Below are 18,669 nucleotides of genomic sequence, written 5' to 3'. Positions count from 1 at the left end.
GCAGAGCCGGGCTAGGGCGCAGGCGCCGGATCCATAGCGACCACCGGAACGCTGTCCCTGTGGCGCCAGCAGAGCCGGGCTAGGGCGCAGGCGCCGGATCCATAGCGACACTCGAGTCAAGCTCTCCGCTCTTCCCTTAAGAATTTTCGAGCATTCGGCGCAGTTAGGCTGCAGAAATTAGCTCCCACGGGGCGGCACACGCCGCGGCACGGCTGCACTGCGGCCATTACACACAGGGTTGAGCACTGAGCTCCCACGGGGCGCTATACGCCGCGGTACGGCTGCACTGCCGGCCATTACACACCGGGTGGCAGCATTGAGCTCCCCCGGGGCGGCACACGCCGCGGCACGGCTGCACTGCCGGCCATTACACACAGGGTGGCAGCATTGAGCTCCCACGGGGCCTCTGGGTACGGTTGAGGCAGCAGCCGCCACCCCCGCAGAGCCCCACCGGTCAAGCCCGGACACGCCCCCCCCCCCCCCCCAAAAGCCCCGCGCTGCCCCGCCGGTGGCCACCCCCCCAAGCCCCGCGCACCTCCAGCGGCTGCTATAGAGAAGCCCCACAAAGCAGCAGAGACTGGCACTGACCTGGGACACAGCAGAAGAGCTGCAACCTCTACCAGCCACAACCCTGAAAGCATCTGGCGCCATGTTGTTGAGGGCGGTGCCATGCTGGGGGGTGGGGTTCAGGCTGGGGGGCGGTGACACGCTGGAGGGGGGCGGTGACAAGCTGGGCGGGGGCGGTGCCACGCTGGGGGGGGCGGTGCCACGCTGGGGGGGGGCGGTGACACGCTGGAGGGGGGCGGTGACACGCTGGAGGGGGGCGGTGACACGCTGGAGGGGGGCGGTGACACGCTTGGGGGGCGGTGACACGCTGGAGGGGGGCGGTGACACGCTGGAGGGGGGCGGTGACACGCTGGAGGGGGGGCGGTGACACGCTGGAGGGGGGCGGTGACACGCTGGAGGGGGGCGGTGACACGCTGGAGGGGGGCGGTGACACGCTGGAGGGGGGCGGTGACACGCTGGAGGGGGGCGGTGCCACGCTGGGGGGGCGGTGCCACGCTGGGGGGGGCGGTGCCACGCTGGGAGGGGCGGTGACACGCTGGGGGGGCGGTGCCACGCTGGGGGAGGCGGTGACACGCTGGAGGGGGGCGGTGCCACGCTGAGGGGGCGGTGCCACGCTGGGGGGGCGGTGCCACGCCGGGGGGGGGGCGGTGCCTGCGTTGTCACCTCACTCTCAGCTTTCCATTGGGTTTTATTCCCCTCCAAGACAACACGTTGAGTTCTGAGCAGCTGAGGAGCCCTGGGGAACACCTGTACAGAAATGTTCCTCCAAGAGCTGTCAGAAAAACGTTCGTTCCGCCAGCAGGCAGTTCTGGCTTCAGAGCAAAAGCCTTCTGTGATCATTCTGTTTAGCTCAGCACCAGCTGCAGCCGTCGGTATTACCAAACTACACAGTAATGGCCTCCTCCCGGTGCCCTCCCGGTCCCAACAGTTTCCCCCCACCAAAGGACTGGCAGAGAACTGGAAGCGACTGGGAAGCAGATCCGGGCTAGGGCGCAGGCGCCGGATCCATAGCGACGCTCGAGTCAAGCTCTCCGCTCTCCCCCTAAGAATTTTCGAGCATTCAGCGCAGTTAGGCTGCAGAAATTAGCTCCCCCGGGGCGGCACACGCCGCGGCACGGCTGCACTGCCGGCCAGTACACACCGGGTGGCAGCATTGAGCTCCCCCGGGGCGACACACGCCACGGCACGGCTGCACTGCCGGCCGTTACACACCGGGTGGCAGCACTGAGCACCTCCCTGGGCGTGGGCAGCAGCCGGGCCCCCACGTGGGTTTTATTTTCCAATGCTAAAAGCCTTTTAGAAGCAGAGAGGGCAGACAGGGGTCGTTTCCAAAGCTTTCTTACGCACCAGTCACTCCAAGCCCTCCCTCTCCAGCTGCAAACCAGAGGTTTGCCTCCGCCTCGCCTCACCCCAGTACTTACACTTTTAAAGATAGTGTGGTGCCCTCGGAGAATTTTCAGCACTTTAGGGGGGGGCCCCCAGCCCTCGCTCACCTGCTCCTCTGCTGCAGCAGCCCCCTGCCCCACGTGGCAGAACCAGCCCACCCACAATCCCCCCACTCCCTTTGATTCACCCCCAAAAAGGCACAAAATAAAGCAAACTGCCCAGCCAGCACCTCCTGCCTTTCACAGCAAGGACTGAACATTGCAGCTTTGGCCAAGACTATCAGCCCAAAGGAAGGCCTGGCCCCTGAGGAACTAAATGCAAGTGAACTATCTGACACCACCACAGTCCTGTGAATGTTGCAAAGCAGTAGTGCATGCAGTATAATAATTCGAAAGTTAAGGGCTGCTCAAGCTTTACACAAAGTATCCTATTCAGTTTTGGGTTCCACTTAACACAAAGTAAAAGTATAAAAGGTCAGAGGGAAAGCCAACTCTACCTCTGAACTACAGCAAGAAATACTGGAATCAAGGGGCCCTTTCTTCTGCTACTAATAGATGAAGAGAACATGAAAACTGATGGGCTAAACCAACAGGGCAAGATTAGAATAACTAGTAGAGAGAACGGAAGATACAAAGCTTCAACTACATCTGTTTAGCAACGACTCCTACCAGATAACTTCCATGCCATAACTTTACTGAATTCAAACAAGCCAGCTGGCGAAGCGTCTCGCTTACAGGCGGCCGACGAGGACACGCGCAGAAGGAAGAGGCGAGGGAACAAGTCCTGAGCTTTGCTGCAGGCTGTCCTGCGGCTTCCCCTACCGACTCTTTCCCGTACACCACCGCAGAATGAGTTGGGTGAATTTTGTCTCAAACCCATTAAACCCTTTGGTGGTTTCAGCTTCCCGAGGATGTGTCGGCACAAGTCCTTGTCGGGGCACCGCAAACAGGGAGAGACAAAGCTCCGAGATCCAGGAAGAGGACAGCTGAGCAGACACTTCTAAAAGAGAGAAACTTCATCAGCTGAACCTCACACTTCTCCCAGCTTTGCAACAGCAAAGAACTTTGTGAACAACACAGTGGTGCTCCTAAGGAGGTCACCAGCTTGCAAGTTACAGGAGAAATAAAAACCTTTTTATTACAGAAGCACTGGCAAAAATTTACGGACAGGAACAGCAGACGAGGAAATTCTGCAATTGAGCTAACGATAGACATCAGGCCTAGGATCTGGCTACCCTGACAAAGGATGCCAACAGGACAGAGTGAGGCCTCAGCAGCACTCCCAAAAAGCCCCACAGAGAGCCACAGGCTCTGGCCCGTGCCCCACCTACGGGCCGGCCCTCCTGGCAGCAGCGCAACACCACCTCTTCAGGAGCCCAGGGACTGACCTCAGCCCCCTAAGGGCCAGGCAAGGTTGGTTCCTGTTAGCTGCCTAAAGCAGCCTCCCCAGCCCTGCTTACAGGGACCTTGGGCTGCTGCTGGGGACAGAAGGGGGAATGGAGGGCTCCACAACTCGTCACACAGACCCCGAGTACAGGGCTGTTAAGCTGACAGGGTGCCAAGGGAACAGGCTGCCATGAAGGCACAGACCCAGGCCCTGAACTACAGGGTGGGTCACCTTGCCGCAGCAACACGACCCAGCGGCTTCGCTGTGTCCGACGAATAAAAGGAGGAAGTTCCACAGGAACAGAAGGGAAAACCTTTTCACTGTGTGTGCCAGAGCCCATGAGCAGGCTGCCCAGAGAGTTAGTGGAGTCTCTGGAGACATTCAAAACCTGCCCCAGGTGATCCTGCACTGGCACAGGGGTTGGACCGGATGCTATTTTGGGGTCCCTTCCAACCCCTAACACTCAGTGATTCTGTGATTAGCTATGCCGGTGACAGAGTCTCACTGAGTGGTCTTTAAAATGTTTTTCTTTTCTTTCAGCCTAGGAGTTTCATATTTAAATAGACCTTCTGCTCTGTCTTCCCCCTTCCTTCTTCCATCTTGCGTCTAACAACTAGGAGAGCTTGATGAGGTGTATCCTGGGCGTCCCAACGTAACACGTCTCAATTGCATACATGGATTTTGTAACCTTTTGCCCCATTGCTCGCACAGGGTGGATTAAGTTCATTACTTAGAGCTTGTCAGGACAGCTGTTGAAGTGTCCTGTGCAATGCAGGAGGAGTTGAATCCCATAGGAAACCACATTACTGTGCTTTGTCAGCCTGGTTATGGTCAGAAACCTCCTTCATTTTTTTTTCTCTTAAACAGATATATCACATGAGTCCCCAGAATTAATTTGCCTCTTCTCATAATTATTTCTTTAAAACTGTCTTAGAAGTGTCTCTGTCCTTCCCTCTCCCTCTCTCTAGATACTGGCCTCCTGAGCCCATGGCAGACTTGCACAGAGCTACTGCGAGCACCACTCTGCACGGCCTCTGGGGGGCTTTCAAGCACAGGCACCCCTGGAGAATCCAAACCTAACCTTGCAGCTGGCCTTAGAGCTCCTCTTTGGAAAACTGTCGCTGCCAGGGCCCACAAACCCAACATCCTCTGTCAGCAACCTGGATGTAAGAGCTGAAAAGTGTCAACAGAAATTGTACTTGGACACCTCAGGAAGATCCTTCAATGAAAGAGCTGGCTCCTCCTGAAGGGCAAGTATGAATGGAGCTTTCAAAGTACCACACTTCAGAGCCTCCTACTTGCTAGCACTAAGACAATTGTTCATGTAGAACAACTGGCCACTCACTTCAACAAACCCCATAGAACTGGTTCCTATCAACTCTCCAGAAGACACTGCTGCACTAGCTTGGCTGCCTGACCGGCTCAGTTCAGGTGGCTTAGGATCTCACAGAGGGTACCACAAGAACTGAGGGGACTGCAGTCTTTGCAGCTTCAGCTTTCCTTCTCTGCTACTTCTTTTTTCAGATGGATTTTTTTTCAAAGGGACTGCTGGACAGCAGAACAGGATGGATGGCCAGGCCCCAAGAGCGGTGGGGAACAGAGTTAAACCCAGCCGGTGGCCGGCCGGGCACAAGTGGTGTTCCCCAGGACACCCCTTGTGAGAGAGTGAGTCCAGAGAAGGGCCACAAAGCTGGTGAGGGGTCTGGATAACAAGTCTTATGAGGAGTGGCTGAAGGAACTGGGACTGTTTAATCTGCAGAAGAGGAAGCTAAGGGAATTATGGTGTGGTCTGGCTTCAGCTCTCAACTAGTTCCACGTTGAACAAGGACAGCTTGTACTCACAGAAGGCACTGGCTGCTTGGGTTCAAGGTTCCTGTAGAGCTCAGGTCTCTGAGACTTCTGAACAGCTGTGCTTAGCCCAAAATCAGACAGTTTCACATCACCCTGGGAAAAAAAAAATCCAAGAAAAGAATTCAGAAAGATTGTGCTTGAGCAAAAGAAAAGGTTTAACCGCTGCACAGCCTCCTGAGCCCATGGCAGGCTTGCAGAGCTACTGTGAGCACCACTCTGCGCGGCCTCTGGGGGGTTTCAAGCACAGGCACTCCAGGAGACTGCAGGCACTCCATAGAGACTCCAAAACCTCACTGAGAACCCCCCAACTCCTTCAGGACCCCCACAGATTCCCCAGCTTAGATGCCCACAAAACCCCTTTGGAGGCACCCAAACCCCCCATCTCATACGCCCAGCTCCGTTTTAGGTACCCCCAGACGCTTCTAATGTCCCCAGACCCGCTGGTGGACCAGCCCAGAACCCCCTGACACTATCCCAGACCCTTTCAGGGGGCTCCACACCCCTTCTAGATGCCCACAAAACCCCTTCACACGCCAAAAGAAACCTTTACCTGCCTCCAAACCCCATTTGGGGCCCACTCAGACCCCTTAGCAGCGGGTGGCAGCAACCAAGTCTGTTGCTCTCACCAATTAAACCCTTTGGTGCTCTCAGCTCTCTGACCCTGTGTCAGTGCAAGTCCTTGTCAGCCGGTACCTTTGTCCTGATCCAGGCGGAGAGAGAACTGCCAGGAACACAGCTTCGCCGCTCCGCTTGCGGCACGCCTGCTGCCGAGGGCAGCCTCGTCCGCAGCCTGCCCGAGAGGAACACGGCCCCCGGGGCCGGGGGACAAACAAAAGCCTTCCACAAAGGAAACAAGGGAAGTCTCTTGGCCACTCTTCACGTGCCGAGTGCGATTGTCATGTGGAACACACCGCGGCATCTGGAATGAGTTTAAGTCCAGGTCTGTGGCAGCACAGAGGTTCCTGGAATATCCCGGTACATCGATCCACAGGAGGTTGTCTTTCGGTCCCCAGTCTGATGCTTTGCAGCACAGCCATCACATCATTTCTCTCGAGTGCTTTGAACTGACAATTCATACAGGAGAATAAACCCAAACAGGAGTAAGCAGGTTGGAAAAGAACTTTGATCATCACCGGGCCCAGCAAGAGGACACAGTCTCAGGCTGCACCAGGGGAGGTTTAGGCTAGAGGTTAGGAAGAGGTTCTGCACAGAGAGAGTGATGGCCCATTGGAATGGGCTGCCCAGGGAGGTGGTGGAGTCACCATCTTTGGAGGTGTTCAGGAGGAGACTGGATAGGGTGCTTGGTTGCATGGTTTAGTTGATTAGGTGGTGTTGGATGATAGGTTGGACACGATGATCTTGAAGGTCTCTTCCAACTCGGTCTGGTCTATTCTTTTCTATTCCGTTCCATTCCATACCATTCCATTCCAACACCATCTAATCAACTAAACCATGGCACTGAGTGCCTCATCCAGTCTCTTTCTAAACACTTCCAGTGATGGTGACTCCCTGGGCACCACCTCACTGAGCAGCACATTCCAAAGGCCAATCTCTCTTTCAACCTGCTCTATTCTATTCTATGAAGACCTTCTTCCTAACATCCAGCCTAAACCTCCCCTGGCACAGCTTGAGACTGTGTCCTCTTGCTCTGGTGCTGCTTGCCTGGGAGAAGAGACCAACCCCCACCCGGCTACAACCAGAACTGAGGGGACTGCAGTCTTTGCAGCTTCAGCTTTCCTTCTCTGCTACTTCTTTTTTCAGATGGATTTTTTTTCAAAGGGACTGCTGGACAGCAGAACAGGATGGATGGCCGGGCCCCAAGAGCGGTGGGGAACAGAGTTAAACCCAGCCGGTGGCCGGCCGGGCACAAGTGGTGTTCCCCAGGACACCCCTTGTGAGAGAGTGAGTCCAGAGAAGGGCCACAAAGCTGGTGAGGGGTCTGGATAACAAGCCTTAGGAGGAGTGGCTGAGGGAACTGGGACTGTTTAATCTGCAGAAGAGGAAGCTGAGGGAATTACGGTGTGGTCTGGCTTCAGCTCTCAACTACTTCCACGTTGAGCAAGGACAGCTTGTACTCACAGAAGGCACTGGCTGCTTGGGTTCAAGGTTCCTGCAGAGCTCAGGCTATCTCTCTTCATTAGTGAGGTCGTCCTGTCACCTAGGCAGAGAGATGAAAATGCAGCTATGAAATGAGACCACTGGAATCGTGAGACTCGTTCTGTGTGCGACTCCAGGAGAATCCAAACCTAACCTTGGAGCTGCCCTGAAGAGCTCCTCTTTGGAAAGCTCTCGCTGCCGGGCCCCACAAACCCCACACCCTCTGTCAGCAAACCGGATGTACGAGCTGAAGAGTGTCGACAGAAACTGTACATGGACAGCTCAGGAAGATCCTGCCAGTCCCAGCACACCAGACCTGGAATGATCAAAGAAAGTCCGTTAACATCTCTCTGTGTGTCTGCTCATAGCTTGACGAGAACCCCCCAACTCCTTCAGGACCCCCACAGATTCCCCAACTTAGATGCCCACAAAACCCCTTTGGAGGCACCCAAACCCCCCATCTCATACGCCCAGCTCCATTTTAGGTACCACCAGACGCTTCTAATGTCCCCAGACCCGCTGGTAGACCAGCCCAGAACCCCCTGACACTATCCCAGACCCTTTCAGGGGGCTCCACACCCCTTCTAGATGCCCACAAAACCCCTTCACACGCCAAAAGAAACCTCTACCTGCCTCCAAACCCCATTTGGGGGCCACTCAGACCCCTTAGCAGCGGGTGGCAGCAACCAAGTCTGTTGCTCTCACCAATGAAACCTGGATGTTAGGAAGAAGGTCTTCATAGAATAGAATAGAGCAGGTTGAAAGAGAGATTGGCCTTTGGAATGTGCTGCCCAGGGAGGTGGTGGAGTCACCATCACTGGGAGTGTTTAGAAAGAGACTGGATGAGGCACTCAGTGCCATGGTTTAGTTGATTGGAATGGGATGGAATGGACCAGGTTGGAAGAGACCTTCAAGATCATCGTGTCCAAGCTATCATCCAACACCACCTAATCAACTAAACCATGCAACCAAGCACCCTATCCAGTCTCCTCCTGAACACCTCCAAAGATGGTGACTCCACCACCTCCCTGGGCAGCCCATTCCAATGGGCAATCACTCTCTCTGTGCAGAACCTCTTCCTAACCTCTAGCCTAAACCTCCCCTGGCACAGCTTGAGACTGTGTCCTCTTGTTCTGGTGCTGCTTGCCTGGAAGAAGAGACCAACCCCCACCTGGCTACAACCTCCCTTCAGGGAGTCGTAGAAAGCAAGAAGGTCTCCCCTGAGCCTCCTCTTCTCCAGGCTAAGCAACCCCAGCTCCCTCAGCCTCTCCTCACAGGCCTGTGCTCCAAACCCCTCCCCAGCTTTGTTGCCCTTCTCCGGACACCTTCCAGCAACTCAACGTCTTGCTTAAACGGAGGGGCCCAGAACTGGACACGGGACTCAAGGTGTGCCCTAACCAGTGCCAAGTGCAGGGGCAGAATGACCTCCCTGCTCCTGCTGGCCACTCTGATCCTGATATTGGCCAGGTTGCCAGTGGCCTTCTTGGCCACCCGTGCACGCTGCTGGTCACGACCAGAAGACAGGGATCGGAAGATTCTTTGGCCAAGCTGTAAGCCTCTTCCTAACATCCAGCCTAAACCTCCCCTGGCACAGCTTGAGACTGTGTCCTCTTGTTCTGGTGCTGCTTGCCTGGGAGAAGAGACCAACCCCCACCCGGCTACAACCAGAACTGAGGGGACTGCAATCTTTGCAGCTTCAGCTTTCCTTCTCTGCTACTTCTTTTTTCAGATGGATTTTTTTTCCATAGCGACCACCGGGACGCTGCCCCCCTGGCGCGAGCAGAGCCGGGCTAGGGCGCAGGCGCCGGATCCATAGCGACCACCGGGACGCTGCCCCTCTGGCGCCAGCAGAGCCGGGCTAGGGCGAAGGCGCCGGATCCATAGCGACCACCGGGACGCTGCCCCCCTGGCGCGAGCAGAGCCGGGCTAGGGCGCAGGCGCCGGATCCATAGCGACCACCGGAACGCTGTCCCTGTGGCGCCAGCAGAGCCGGGCTAGGGCGCAGGCGCCGGATCCATAGCGACACTCGAGTCAAGCTCTCCGCTCTTCCCTTAAGAATTTTCGAGCATTCGGCGCAGTTAGGCTGCAGAAATTAGCTCCCACGGGGCGGCACACGCCGCGGCACGGCTGCACTGCGGCCATTACACACAGGGTTGAGCACTGAGCTCCCACGGGGCGCTATACGCCGCGGTACGGCTGCACTGCCGGCCATTACACACCGGGTGGCAGCATTGAGCTCCCCCGGGGCGGCACACGCCGCGGCACGGCTGCACTGCCGGCCATTACACACAGGGTGGCAGCATTGAGCTCCCACGGGGCCTCTGGGTACGGTTGAGGCAGCAGCCGCCACCCCCGCAGAGCCCCACCGGTCAAGCCCGGACACGCCCCCCCCCCCCCCCCCCCAAAGCCCCGCGCTGCCCCGCCGGTGGCCACCCCCCCAAGCCCCGCGCACCTCCAGCGGCTGCTATAGAGAAGCCCCACAAAGCAGCAGAGACTGGCACTGACCTGGGACACAGCAGAAGAGCTGCAACCTCTACCAGCCACAACCCTGAAAGCATCTGGCGCCATGTTGTTGAGGGCGGTGCCATGCTGGGGGGTGGGGTTCAGGCTGGGGGGCGGTGACACGCTGGAGGGGGGTGGTGACACGCTGGGCGGGGGCGGTGCCACGCTGGGGGGGCGGTGCCACGCTGGGGGGGGCGGTGACACGATGGAGGGGGGCGGTGACACGCTGGAGGGGGGGCGGTGACACGCTGGAGGGGGGGCGGTGACACGCTGGAGGGGGGCGGTGACACGCTTGGAAGGCGGTGACACGCTGGAGGGGGGGCGGTGACACGCTGGAGGGGGGCGGTGACACGCTGGAGGGGGGCGGTGACACGCTGGAGGGGGGCGGTGACACGCTGGAGGGGGGCGGTGACACGCTGGAGGGGGGCGGTGACACGCTGGAGGGGGGCGGTGACACGCTGGAGGGGGGCGGTGCCACGCTGGGGGGGGCGGTGCCACGCTGGGGGGGGGCGGTGCCACGCTGGGAGGGGCGGTGACACGCTGGGGGGGGCGGTGCCACGCTGGGGGAGGCGGTGACACGCTGGAGGGGGGCGGTGCCACGCTGAGGGGGCGGTGCCACGCTGGGGGGGCGGTGCCACGCCGGGGGGGGGCGGTGCCTGCGTTGTCACCTCACTCTCAGCTTTCCATTGGGTTTTATTCCCCTCCAAGACAACACGTTGAGTTCTGAGCAGCTGAGGAGCCCTGGGGAACACCTGTACAGAAATGTTCCTCCAAGAGCTGTCAGAAAAACGTTCGTTCCGCCAGCAGGCAGCTCTGGCTTCAGAGCAAAAGCCTTCTGTGATCATTCTGTTTAGCTCAGCACCAGCTGCAGCCGTCGGTATTACCAAACTACACAGTAATGGCCTCCTCCCGGTGCCCTCCCGGTCCCAACAGTTTCCCCCCACCAAAGGACTGGCAGAGAACTGGAAGCGACTGGGAAGCAGATCCGGGCTAGGGCGCAGGCGCCGGATCCATAGCGACGCTCGAGTCAAGCTCTCCGCTCTCCCCCTAAGAATTTTCGAGCATTCAGCGCAGTTAGGCTGCAGAAATTAGCTCCCCCGGGGCGGCACACGCCGCGGCACGGCTGCACTGCCGGCCAGTACACACCGGGTGGCAGCATTGAGCTCCCCCGGGGCGACACACGCCACGGCACGGCTGCACTGCCGGCCGTTACACACCGGGTGGCAGCACTGAGCACCTCCCTGGGCGTGGGCAGCAGCCGGGCCCCCACGTGGGTTTTATTTTCCAATGCTAAAAGCCTTTTAGAAGCAGAGAGGGCAGACAGGGGTCGTTTCCAAAGCTTTCTTACGCACCAGTCACTCCAAGCCCTCCCTCTCCAGCTGCAAACCAGAGGTTTGCCTCCGCCTCGCCTCACCCCAGTACTTACACTTTTAAAGATAGTGTGGTGCCCTCGGAGAATTTTCAGCACTTTAGGGGGGGGCCCCCAGCCCTCGCTCACCTGCTCCTCTGCTGCAGCAGCCCCCTGCCCCACGTGGCAGAACCAGCCCACCCACAATCCCCCCACTCCCTTTGATTCACCCCCAAAAAGGCACAAAATAAAGCAAACTGCCCAGCCAGCACCTCCTGCCTTTCACAGCAAGGACTGAACATTGCAGCTTTGGCCAAGACTATCAGCCCAAAGGAAGGCCTGGCCCCTGAGGAACTAAATGCAAGTGAACTATCTGACACCACCACAGTCCTGTGAATGTTGCAAAGCAGTAGTGCATGCAGTATAATAATTCGAAAGTTAAGGGCTGCTCAAGCTTTACACAAAGTATCCTATTCAGTTTTGGGTTCCACTTAACACAAAGTAAAAGTATAAAAGGTCAGAGGGAAAGCCAACTCTACCTCTGAACTACAGCAAGAAATACTGGAATCAAGGGGCCCTTTCTTCTGCTACTAATAGATGAAGAGAACATGAAAACTGATGGGCTAAACCAACAGGGCAAGATTAGAATAACTAGTAGAGAGAACGGAAGATACAAAGCTTCAACTACATCTGTTTAGCAACGACTCCTACCAGATAACTTCCATGCCATAACTTTACTGAATTCAAACAAGCCAGCTGGCGAAGCGTCTCGCTTACAGGCGGCCGACGAGGACACGCGCAGAAGGAAGAGGCGAGGGAACAAGTCCTGAGCTTTGCTGCAGGCTGTCCTGCGGCTTCCCCTACCGACTCTTTCCCGTACACCACCGCAGAATGAGTTGGGTGAATTTTGTCTCAAACCCATTAAACCCTTTGGTGGTTTCAGCTTCCCGAGGATGTGTCGGCACAAGTCCTTGTCGGGGCACCGCAAACAGGGAGAGACAAAGCTCCGAGATCCAGGAAGAGGACAGCTGAGCAGACACTTCTAAAAGAGAGAAACTTCATCAGCTGAACCTCACACTTCTCCCAGCTTTGCAACAGCAAAGAACTTTGTGAACAACACAGTGGTGCTCCTAAGGAGGTCACCAGCTTGCAAGTTACAGGAGAAATAGAAACCTTTTTATTACAGAAGCACTGGCAAAAATTTACGGACAGGAACAGCAGACGAGGAAATTCTGCAATTGAGCTAACGATAGACATCAGGCCTAGGATCTGGCTACCCTGACAAAGGATGCCAACAGGACAGAGTGAGGCCTCAGCAGCACTCCCAAAAAGCCCCACAGAGAGCCACAGGCTCTGGCCCGTGCCCCACCTACGGGCCGGCCCTCCTGGCAGCAGCGCAACACCACCTCTTCAGGAGCCCAGGGACTGACCTCAGCCCCCTAAGGGCCAGGCAAGGTTGGTTCCTGTTAGCTGCCTAAAGCAGCCTCCCCAGCCCTGCTTACAGGGACCTTGGGCTGCTGCTGGGGACAGAAGGGGGAATGGAGGGCTCCACAACTCGTCACACAGACCCCGAGTACAGGGCTGTTAAACTGACAGGGTGCCAAGGGAACAGGCTGCCATGAAGGCACAGACCCAGGCCCTGAACTACAGGGTGGGTCACCTTGCCGCAGCAACACGACCCAGCGGCTTCGCTGTGTCCGACGAATAAAAGGAGGAAGTTCCACAGGAACAGAAGGGAAAACCTTTTCACTGTGTGTGCCAGAGCCCATGAGCAGGCTGCCCAGAGAGTTAGTGGAGTCTCTGGAGACATTCAAAACCTGCCCCAGGTGATCCTGCACTGGCACAGGGGTTGGACCGGATGCTATTTTGGGGTCCCTTCCAACCCCTAACACTCAGTGATTCTGTGATTAGCTATGCTGGTGACAGAGTCTCACTGAGTGGTCTTTAAAATGTTTTTCTTTTCTTTCAGCCTAGGAGTTTCATATTTAAATAGACCTTCTGCTCTGTCTTCCCCCTTCCTTCTTCCATCTTGCGTCTAAAAACTAGGAGAGCTTGATGAGGTGTATCCTGGGCGTCCCAACGTAACACGTCTCAATTGCATACATGGATTTTGTAACCTTTTGCCCCATTGCTCGCACAGGGTGGATTAAGTTCATTACTTAGAGCTTGTCAGGACAGCTGTTGAAGTGTCCTGTGCAATGCAGGAGGAGTTGAATCCCATAGGAAACCACATTACTGTGCTTTGTCAGCCTGGTTATGGTCAGAAACCTCCTTCATTTTTTTTTCTCTTAAACAGATATATCACATGAGTCCCCAGAATTAATTTGCCTCTTCTCATAATTATTTCTTTAAAACTGTCTTAGAAGTGTCTCTGTCCTTCCCTCTCCCTCTCTCTAGATACTGGCCTCCTGAGCCCATGGCAGACTTGCACAGAGCTACTGCGAGCACCACTCTGCACGGCCTCTGGGGGGCTTTCAAGCACAGGCACCCCTGGAGAATCCAAACCTAACCTTGCAGCTGGCCTTAGAGCTCCTCTTTGGAAAACTGTCGCTGCCAGGGCCCACAAACCCAACATCCTCTGTCAGCAACCTGGATGTAAGAGCTGAAAAGTGTCAACAGAAATTGTACTTGGACACCTCAGGAAGATCCTTCAATGAAAGAGCTGGCTCCTCCTGAAGGGCAAGTATGAATGGAGCTTTCAAAGTACCACACTTCAGAGCCTCCTACTTGCTAGCACTAAGACAATTGTTCATGTAGAACAACTGGCCACTCACTTCAACAAACCCCATAGAACTGGCTCCTATCAACTCTCCAGAAGACACTGCTGCACTAGCTTGGCTGCCTGACCGGCTCAGTTCAGGTGGCTTAGGATCTCACAGAGGGTACCACAAGAACTGAGGGGACTGCAGTCTTTGCAGCTTCAGCTTTCCTTCTCTGCTACTTCTTTTTTCAGATGGATTTTTTTTCAAAGGGACTGCTGGACAGCAGAACAGGATGGATGGCCAGGCCCCAAGAGCGGTGGGGAACAGAGTTAAACCCAGCCGGTGGCCGGCCGGGCACAAGTGGTGTTCCCCAGGACACCCCTTGTGAGAGAGTGAGTCCAGAGAAGGGCCACAAAGCTGGTGAGGGGTCTGGATAACAAGTCTTATGAGGAGTGGCTGAAGGAACTGGGACTGTTTAATCTGCAGAAGAGGAAGCTAAGGGAATTATGGTGTGGTCTGGCTTCAGCTCTCAACTAGTTCCACGTTGAACAAGGACAGCTTGTACTCACAGAAGGCACTGGCTGCTTGGGTTCAAGGTTCCTGTAGAGCTCAGGTCTCTGAGACTTCTGAACAGCTGTGCTTAGCCCAAAATCAGACAGTTTCACATCACCCTGGGAAAAAAAAAATCCAAGAAAAGAATTCAGAAAGATTGTGCTTGAGCAAAAGAAAAGGTTTAACCGCTGCACAGCCTCCTGAGCCCATGGCAGGCTTGCAGAGCTACTGTGAGCACCACTCTGCGCGGCCTCTGGGGGGTTTCAAGCACAGGCACTCCAGGAGACTGCAGGCACTCCATAGAGACTCCAAAACCTCACTGAGAACCCCCCAACTCCTTCAGGACCCCCACAGATTCCCCAGCTTAGATGCCCACAAAACCCCTTTGGAGGCACCCAAACCCCCCATCTCATACGCCCAGCTCCGTTTTAGGTACCCCCAGACGCTTCTAATGTCCCCAGACCCGCTGGTGGACCAGCCCAGAACCCCCTGACACTATCCCAGACCCTTTCAGGGGGCTCCACACCCCTTCTAGATGCCCACAAAACCCCTTCACACGCCAAAAGAAACCTTTACCTGCCTCCAAACCCCATTTGGGGCCCACTCAGACCCCTTAGCAGCGGGTGGCAGCAACCAAGTCTGTTGCTCTCACCAATTAAACCCTTTGGTGCTCTCAGCTCTCTGACCCTGTGTCAGTGCAAGTCCTTGTCAGCCGGTACCTTTGTCCTGATCCAGGCGGAGAGAGAACTGCCAGGAACACAGCTTCGCCGCTCCGCTTGCGGCACGCCTGCTGCCGAGGGCAGCCTCGTCCGCAGCCTGCCCGAGAGGAACACGGCCCCCGGGGCCGGGGGACAAACAAAAGCCTTCCACAAAGGAAACAAGGGAAGTCTCTTGGCCACTCTTCACGTGCCGAGTGCGATTGTCATGTGGAACACACCGCGGCATCTGGAATGAGTTTAAGTCCAGGTCTGTGGCAGCACAGAGGTTCCTGGAATATCCCGGTACATCGATCCACAGGAGGTTGTCTTTCGGTCCCCAGTCTGATGCTTTGCAGCACAGCCATCACATCATTTCTCTCGAGTGCTTTGAACTGACAATTCATACAGGAGAATAAACCCAAACAGGAGTAAGCAGGTTGGAAAAGAACTTTGATCATCACCGGGCCCAGCAAGAGGACACAGTCTCAGGCTGCACCAGGGGAGGTTTAGGCTAGAGGTTAGGAAGAGGTTCTGCACAGAGAGAGTGATGGCCCATTGGAATGGGCTGCCCAGGGAGGTGGTGGAGTCACCATCTTTGGAGGTGTTCAGGAGGAGACTGGATAGGGTGCTTGGTTGCATGGTTTAGTTGATTAGGTGGTGTTGGATGATAGGTTGGACACGATGATCTTGAAGGTCTCTTCCAACTCGGTCTGGTCTATTCTTTTCTATTCCGTTCCATTCCATACCATTCCATTCCAACACCATCTAATCAACTAAACCATGGCACTGAGTGCCTCATCCAGTCTCTTTCTAAACACTTCCAGTGATGGTGACTCCCTGGGCACCACCTCACTGAGCAGCACATTCCAAAGGCCAATCTCTCTTTCAACCTGCTCTATTCTATTCTATGAAGACCTTCTTCCTAACATCCAGCCTAAACCTCCCCTGGCACAGCTTGAGACTGTGTCCTCTTGCTCTGGTGCTGCTTGCCTGGGAGAAGAGACCAACCCCCACCCGGCTACAACCAGAACTGAGGGGACTGCAGTCTTTGCAGCTTCAGCTTTCCTTCTCTGCTACTTCTTTTTTCAGATGGATTTTTTTTCAAAGGGACTGCTGGACAGCAGAACAGGATGGATGGCCGGGCCCCAAGAGCGGTGGGGAACAGAGTTAAACCCAGCCGGTGGCCGGCCGGGCACAAGTGGTGTTCCCCAGGACACCCCTTGTGAGAGAGTGAGTCCAGAGAAGGGCCACAAAGCTGGTGAGGGGTCTGGATAACAAGCCTTAGGAGGAGTGGCTGAAGGAACTGGGACTGTTTAATCTGCAGAAGAGGAAGCTGAGGGAATTACGGTGTGGTCTGGCTTCAGCTCTCAACTACTTCCACGTTGAGCAAGGACAGCTTGTACTCACAGAAGGCACTGGCTGCTTGGGTTCAAGGTTCCTGCAGAGCTCAGGCTATCTCTCTTCATTAGTGAGGTCGTCCTGTCACCTAGGCAGAGAGAAGAAAATGCAGCTATGAAATTAGACCACTGGAATCGTGAGAGTCGTTCTGTGTGCGACTCCAGGAGAATCCAAACCTAACCTTGGAGCTGCCCTGAAGAGCTCCTCTTTGGAAAGCTCTCGCTGCCGGGCCCCACAAACCCCACACCCTCTGTCAGCAAACCGGGTGTACGAGCTGAAGAGTGTCGACAGAAACTGTACATGGACAGCTCAGGAAGATCCTGCCAGTCCCAGCACACCAGACCTGGAATGATCAAAGAAAGTCCGTTAACATCTCTCTGTGTGTCTGCTCATAGCTTGACGAGAACCCCCCAACTCCTTCAGGACCCCCACAGATTCCCCAACTTAGATGCCCACAAAACCCCTTTGGAGGCACCCAAACCCCCCATCTCATACGCCCAGCTCCATTTTAGGTACCCCCAGACGCTTCTAATGTCCCCAGACCCGCTGGTAGACCAGCCCAGAACCCCCTGACACTATCCCAGACCCTTTCAGGGGGCTCCACACCCCTTCTAGATGCCCACAAAACCCCTTCACACGCCAAAAGAAACCTCTACCTGCCTCCAAACCCCATTTGGGGGCCACTCAGACCCCTTAGCAGCGGGTGGCAGCAACCAAGTCTGTTGCTCTCACCAATGAAACCTGGATGTTAGGAAGAAGGTCTTCATAGAATAGAATAGAGCAGGTTGAAAGAGAGATTGGCCTTTGGAATGTGCTGCCCAGGGAGGTGGTGGAGTCACCATCACTGGGAGTGTTTAGAAAGAGACTGGATGAGGCACTCAGTGCCATGGTTTAGTTGATTGGAATGGGATGGAATGGACCAGGTTGGAAGAGACCTTCAAGATCATCGTGTCCAAGCTATCATCCAACACCACCTAATCAACTAAACCATGCAACCAAGCACCCTATCCAGTCTCCTCCTGAACACCTCCAAAGATGGTGACTCCACCACCTCCCTGGGCAGCCCATTCCAATGGGCAATCACTCTCTCTGTGCAGAACCTCTTCCTAACCTCTAGCCTAAACCTCCCCTGGCACAGCTTGAGACTGTGTCCTCTTGTTCTGGTGCTGCTTGCCTGGAAGAAGAGACCAACCCCCACCTGGCTACAACCTCCCTTCAGGGAGTCGTAGAAAGCAAGAAGGTCTCCCCTGAGCCTCCTCTTCTCCAGGCTAAGCAACCCCAGCTCCCTCAGCCTCTCCTCACAGGCCTGTGCTCCAAACCCCTCCCCAGCTTTGTTGCCCTTCTCCGGACACCTTCCAGCAACTCAACGTCTTGCTTAAACGGAGGGGCCCAGAACTGGACACGGGACTCAAGGTGTGCCCTAACCAGTGCCAAGTGCAGGGGCAGAATGACCTCCCTGCTCCTGCTGGCCACTCTGATCCTGATATTGGCCAGGTTGCCAGTGGCCTTCTTGGCCACCCGTGCACGCTGCTGGTCACGACCAGAAGACAGGGATCGGAAGATTCTTTGGCCAAGCTGTAAGCCTCTTCCTAACATCCAGCCTAAACCTCCCCTGGCACAGCTTGAGACTGTGTCCTCTTGTTCTGGTGCTGCTTGCCTGGGAGAAGAGACCAACCCCCACCCGGCTACAACCAGAACTGAGGGGACTGCAATCTTTGCAGCTTCAGCTTTCCTTCTCTGCTACTTCTTTTTTCAGATGGATTTTTTTTCCATAGCGACCACCGGGACGCTGCCCCCCTGGCGCGAGCAGAGCCGGGCTAGGGCGCAGGCGCCGGATCCATAGCGACCACCGGGACGCTGCCCCTCTGGCGCCAGCAGAGCCGGGCTAGGGCGAAGGCGCCGGATCCATAGCGACCACCGGGACGCTGCCCCTCTGGCGCCAGCAGAGCCGGGCTAGGGCGCAGGCGCCGGATCCATAGCGACACTCGAGTCAAGCTCTCCGCTCTTCCCTTAAGAATTTTCGAGCATTCGGCGCAGTTAGGCTGCAGAAATTAGCTCCCACGGGGCGGCACACGCCGCGGCACGGCTGCACTGCGGCCATTACACACAGGGTTGAGCACTGAGCTCCCACGGGGCGCTATACGCCGCGGTACGGCTGCACTGCCGGCCATTACACACCGGG

At 56.1% G+C, this 18,669-nt stretch overlaps 2 long non-coding RNA genes across 2 annotated transcripts; both read right to left on the bottom strand.

The window, feature by feature from the left end:
• Positions 1-1,972: 1,972 nt before the first annotated feature.
• On the bottom strand, positions 1,973-7,602 carry LOC137440945 (uncharacterized). The gene is made up of 5 exons (XR_010987262.1): positions 7,442-7,602; positions 7,270-7,348; positions 5,884-6,254; positions 5,182-5,283; positions 1,973-2,952 (listed from the first exon to the last, which is right to left on the bottom strand). It is a non-coding gene; the product is annotated as an uncharacterized lncRNA (long non-coding RNA).
• Positions 7,603-11,199: 3,597 nt separating this feature from the next.
• LOC137440943 (uncharacterized) lies at positions 11,200-16,828 on the bottom strand. The gene is made up of 5 exons (XR_010987260.1): positions 16,669-16,828; positions 16,497-16,575; positions 15,111-15,481; positions 14,409-14,510; positions 11,200-12,179 (listed from the first exon to the last, which is right to left on the bottom strand). It is a non-coding gene; the product is annotated as an uncharacterized lncRNA (long non-coding RNA).
• Positions 16,829-18,669: the final 1,841 nt, after the last annotated feature.

This window comes from Melanerpes formicivorus, unplaced genomic scaffold, assembly GCF_026170545.1.
Source record: "Melanerpes formicivorus ecotype bairdi unplaced genomic scaffold, bMelFor1.0.p_v2 SCAF_4, whole genome shotgun sequence".
NCBI classification, from domain to species: domain Eukaryota; kingdom Metazoa; phylum Chordata; class Aves; order Piciformes; family Picidae; genus Melanerpes; species Melanerpes formicivorus.
Note: the sequence above shows the minus strand (reverse complement) of the source record. Positions and strands in the feature narration are given on the sequence as shown.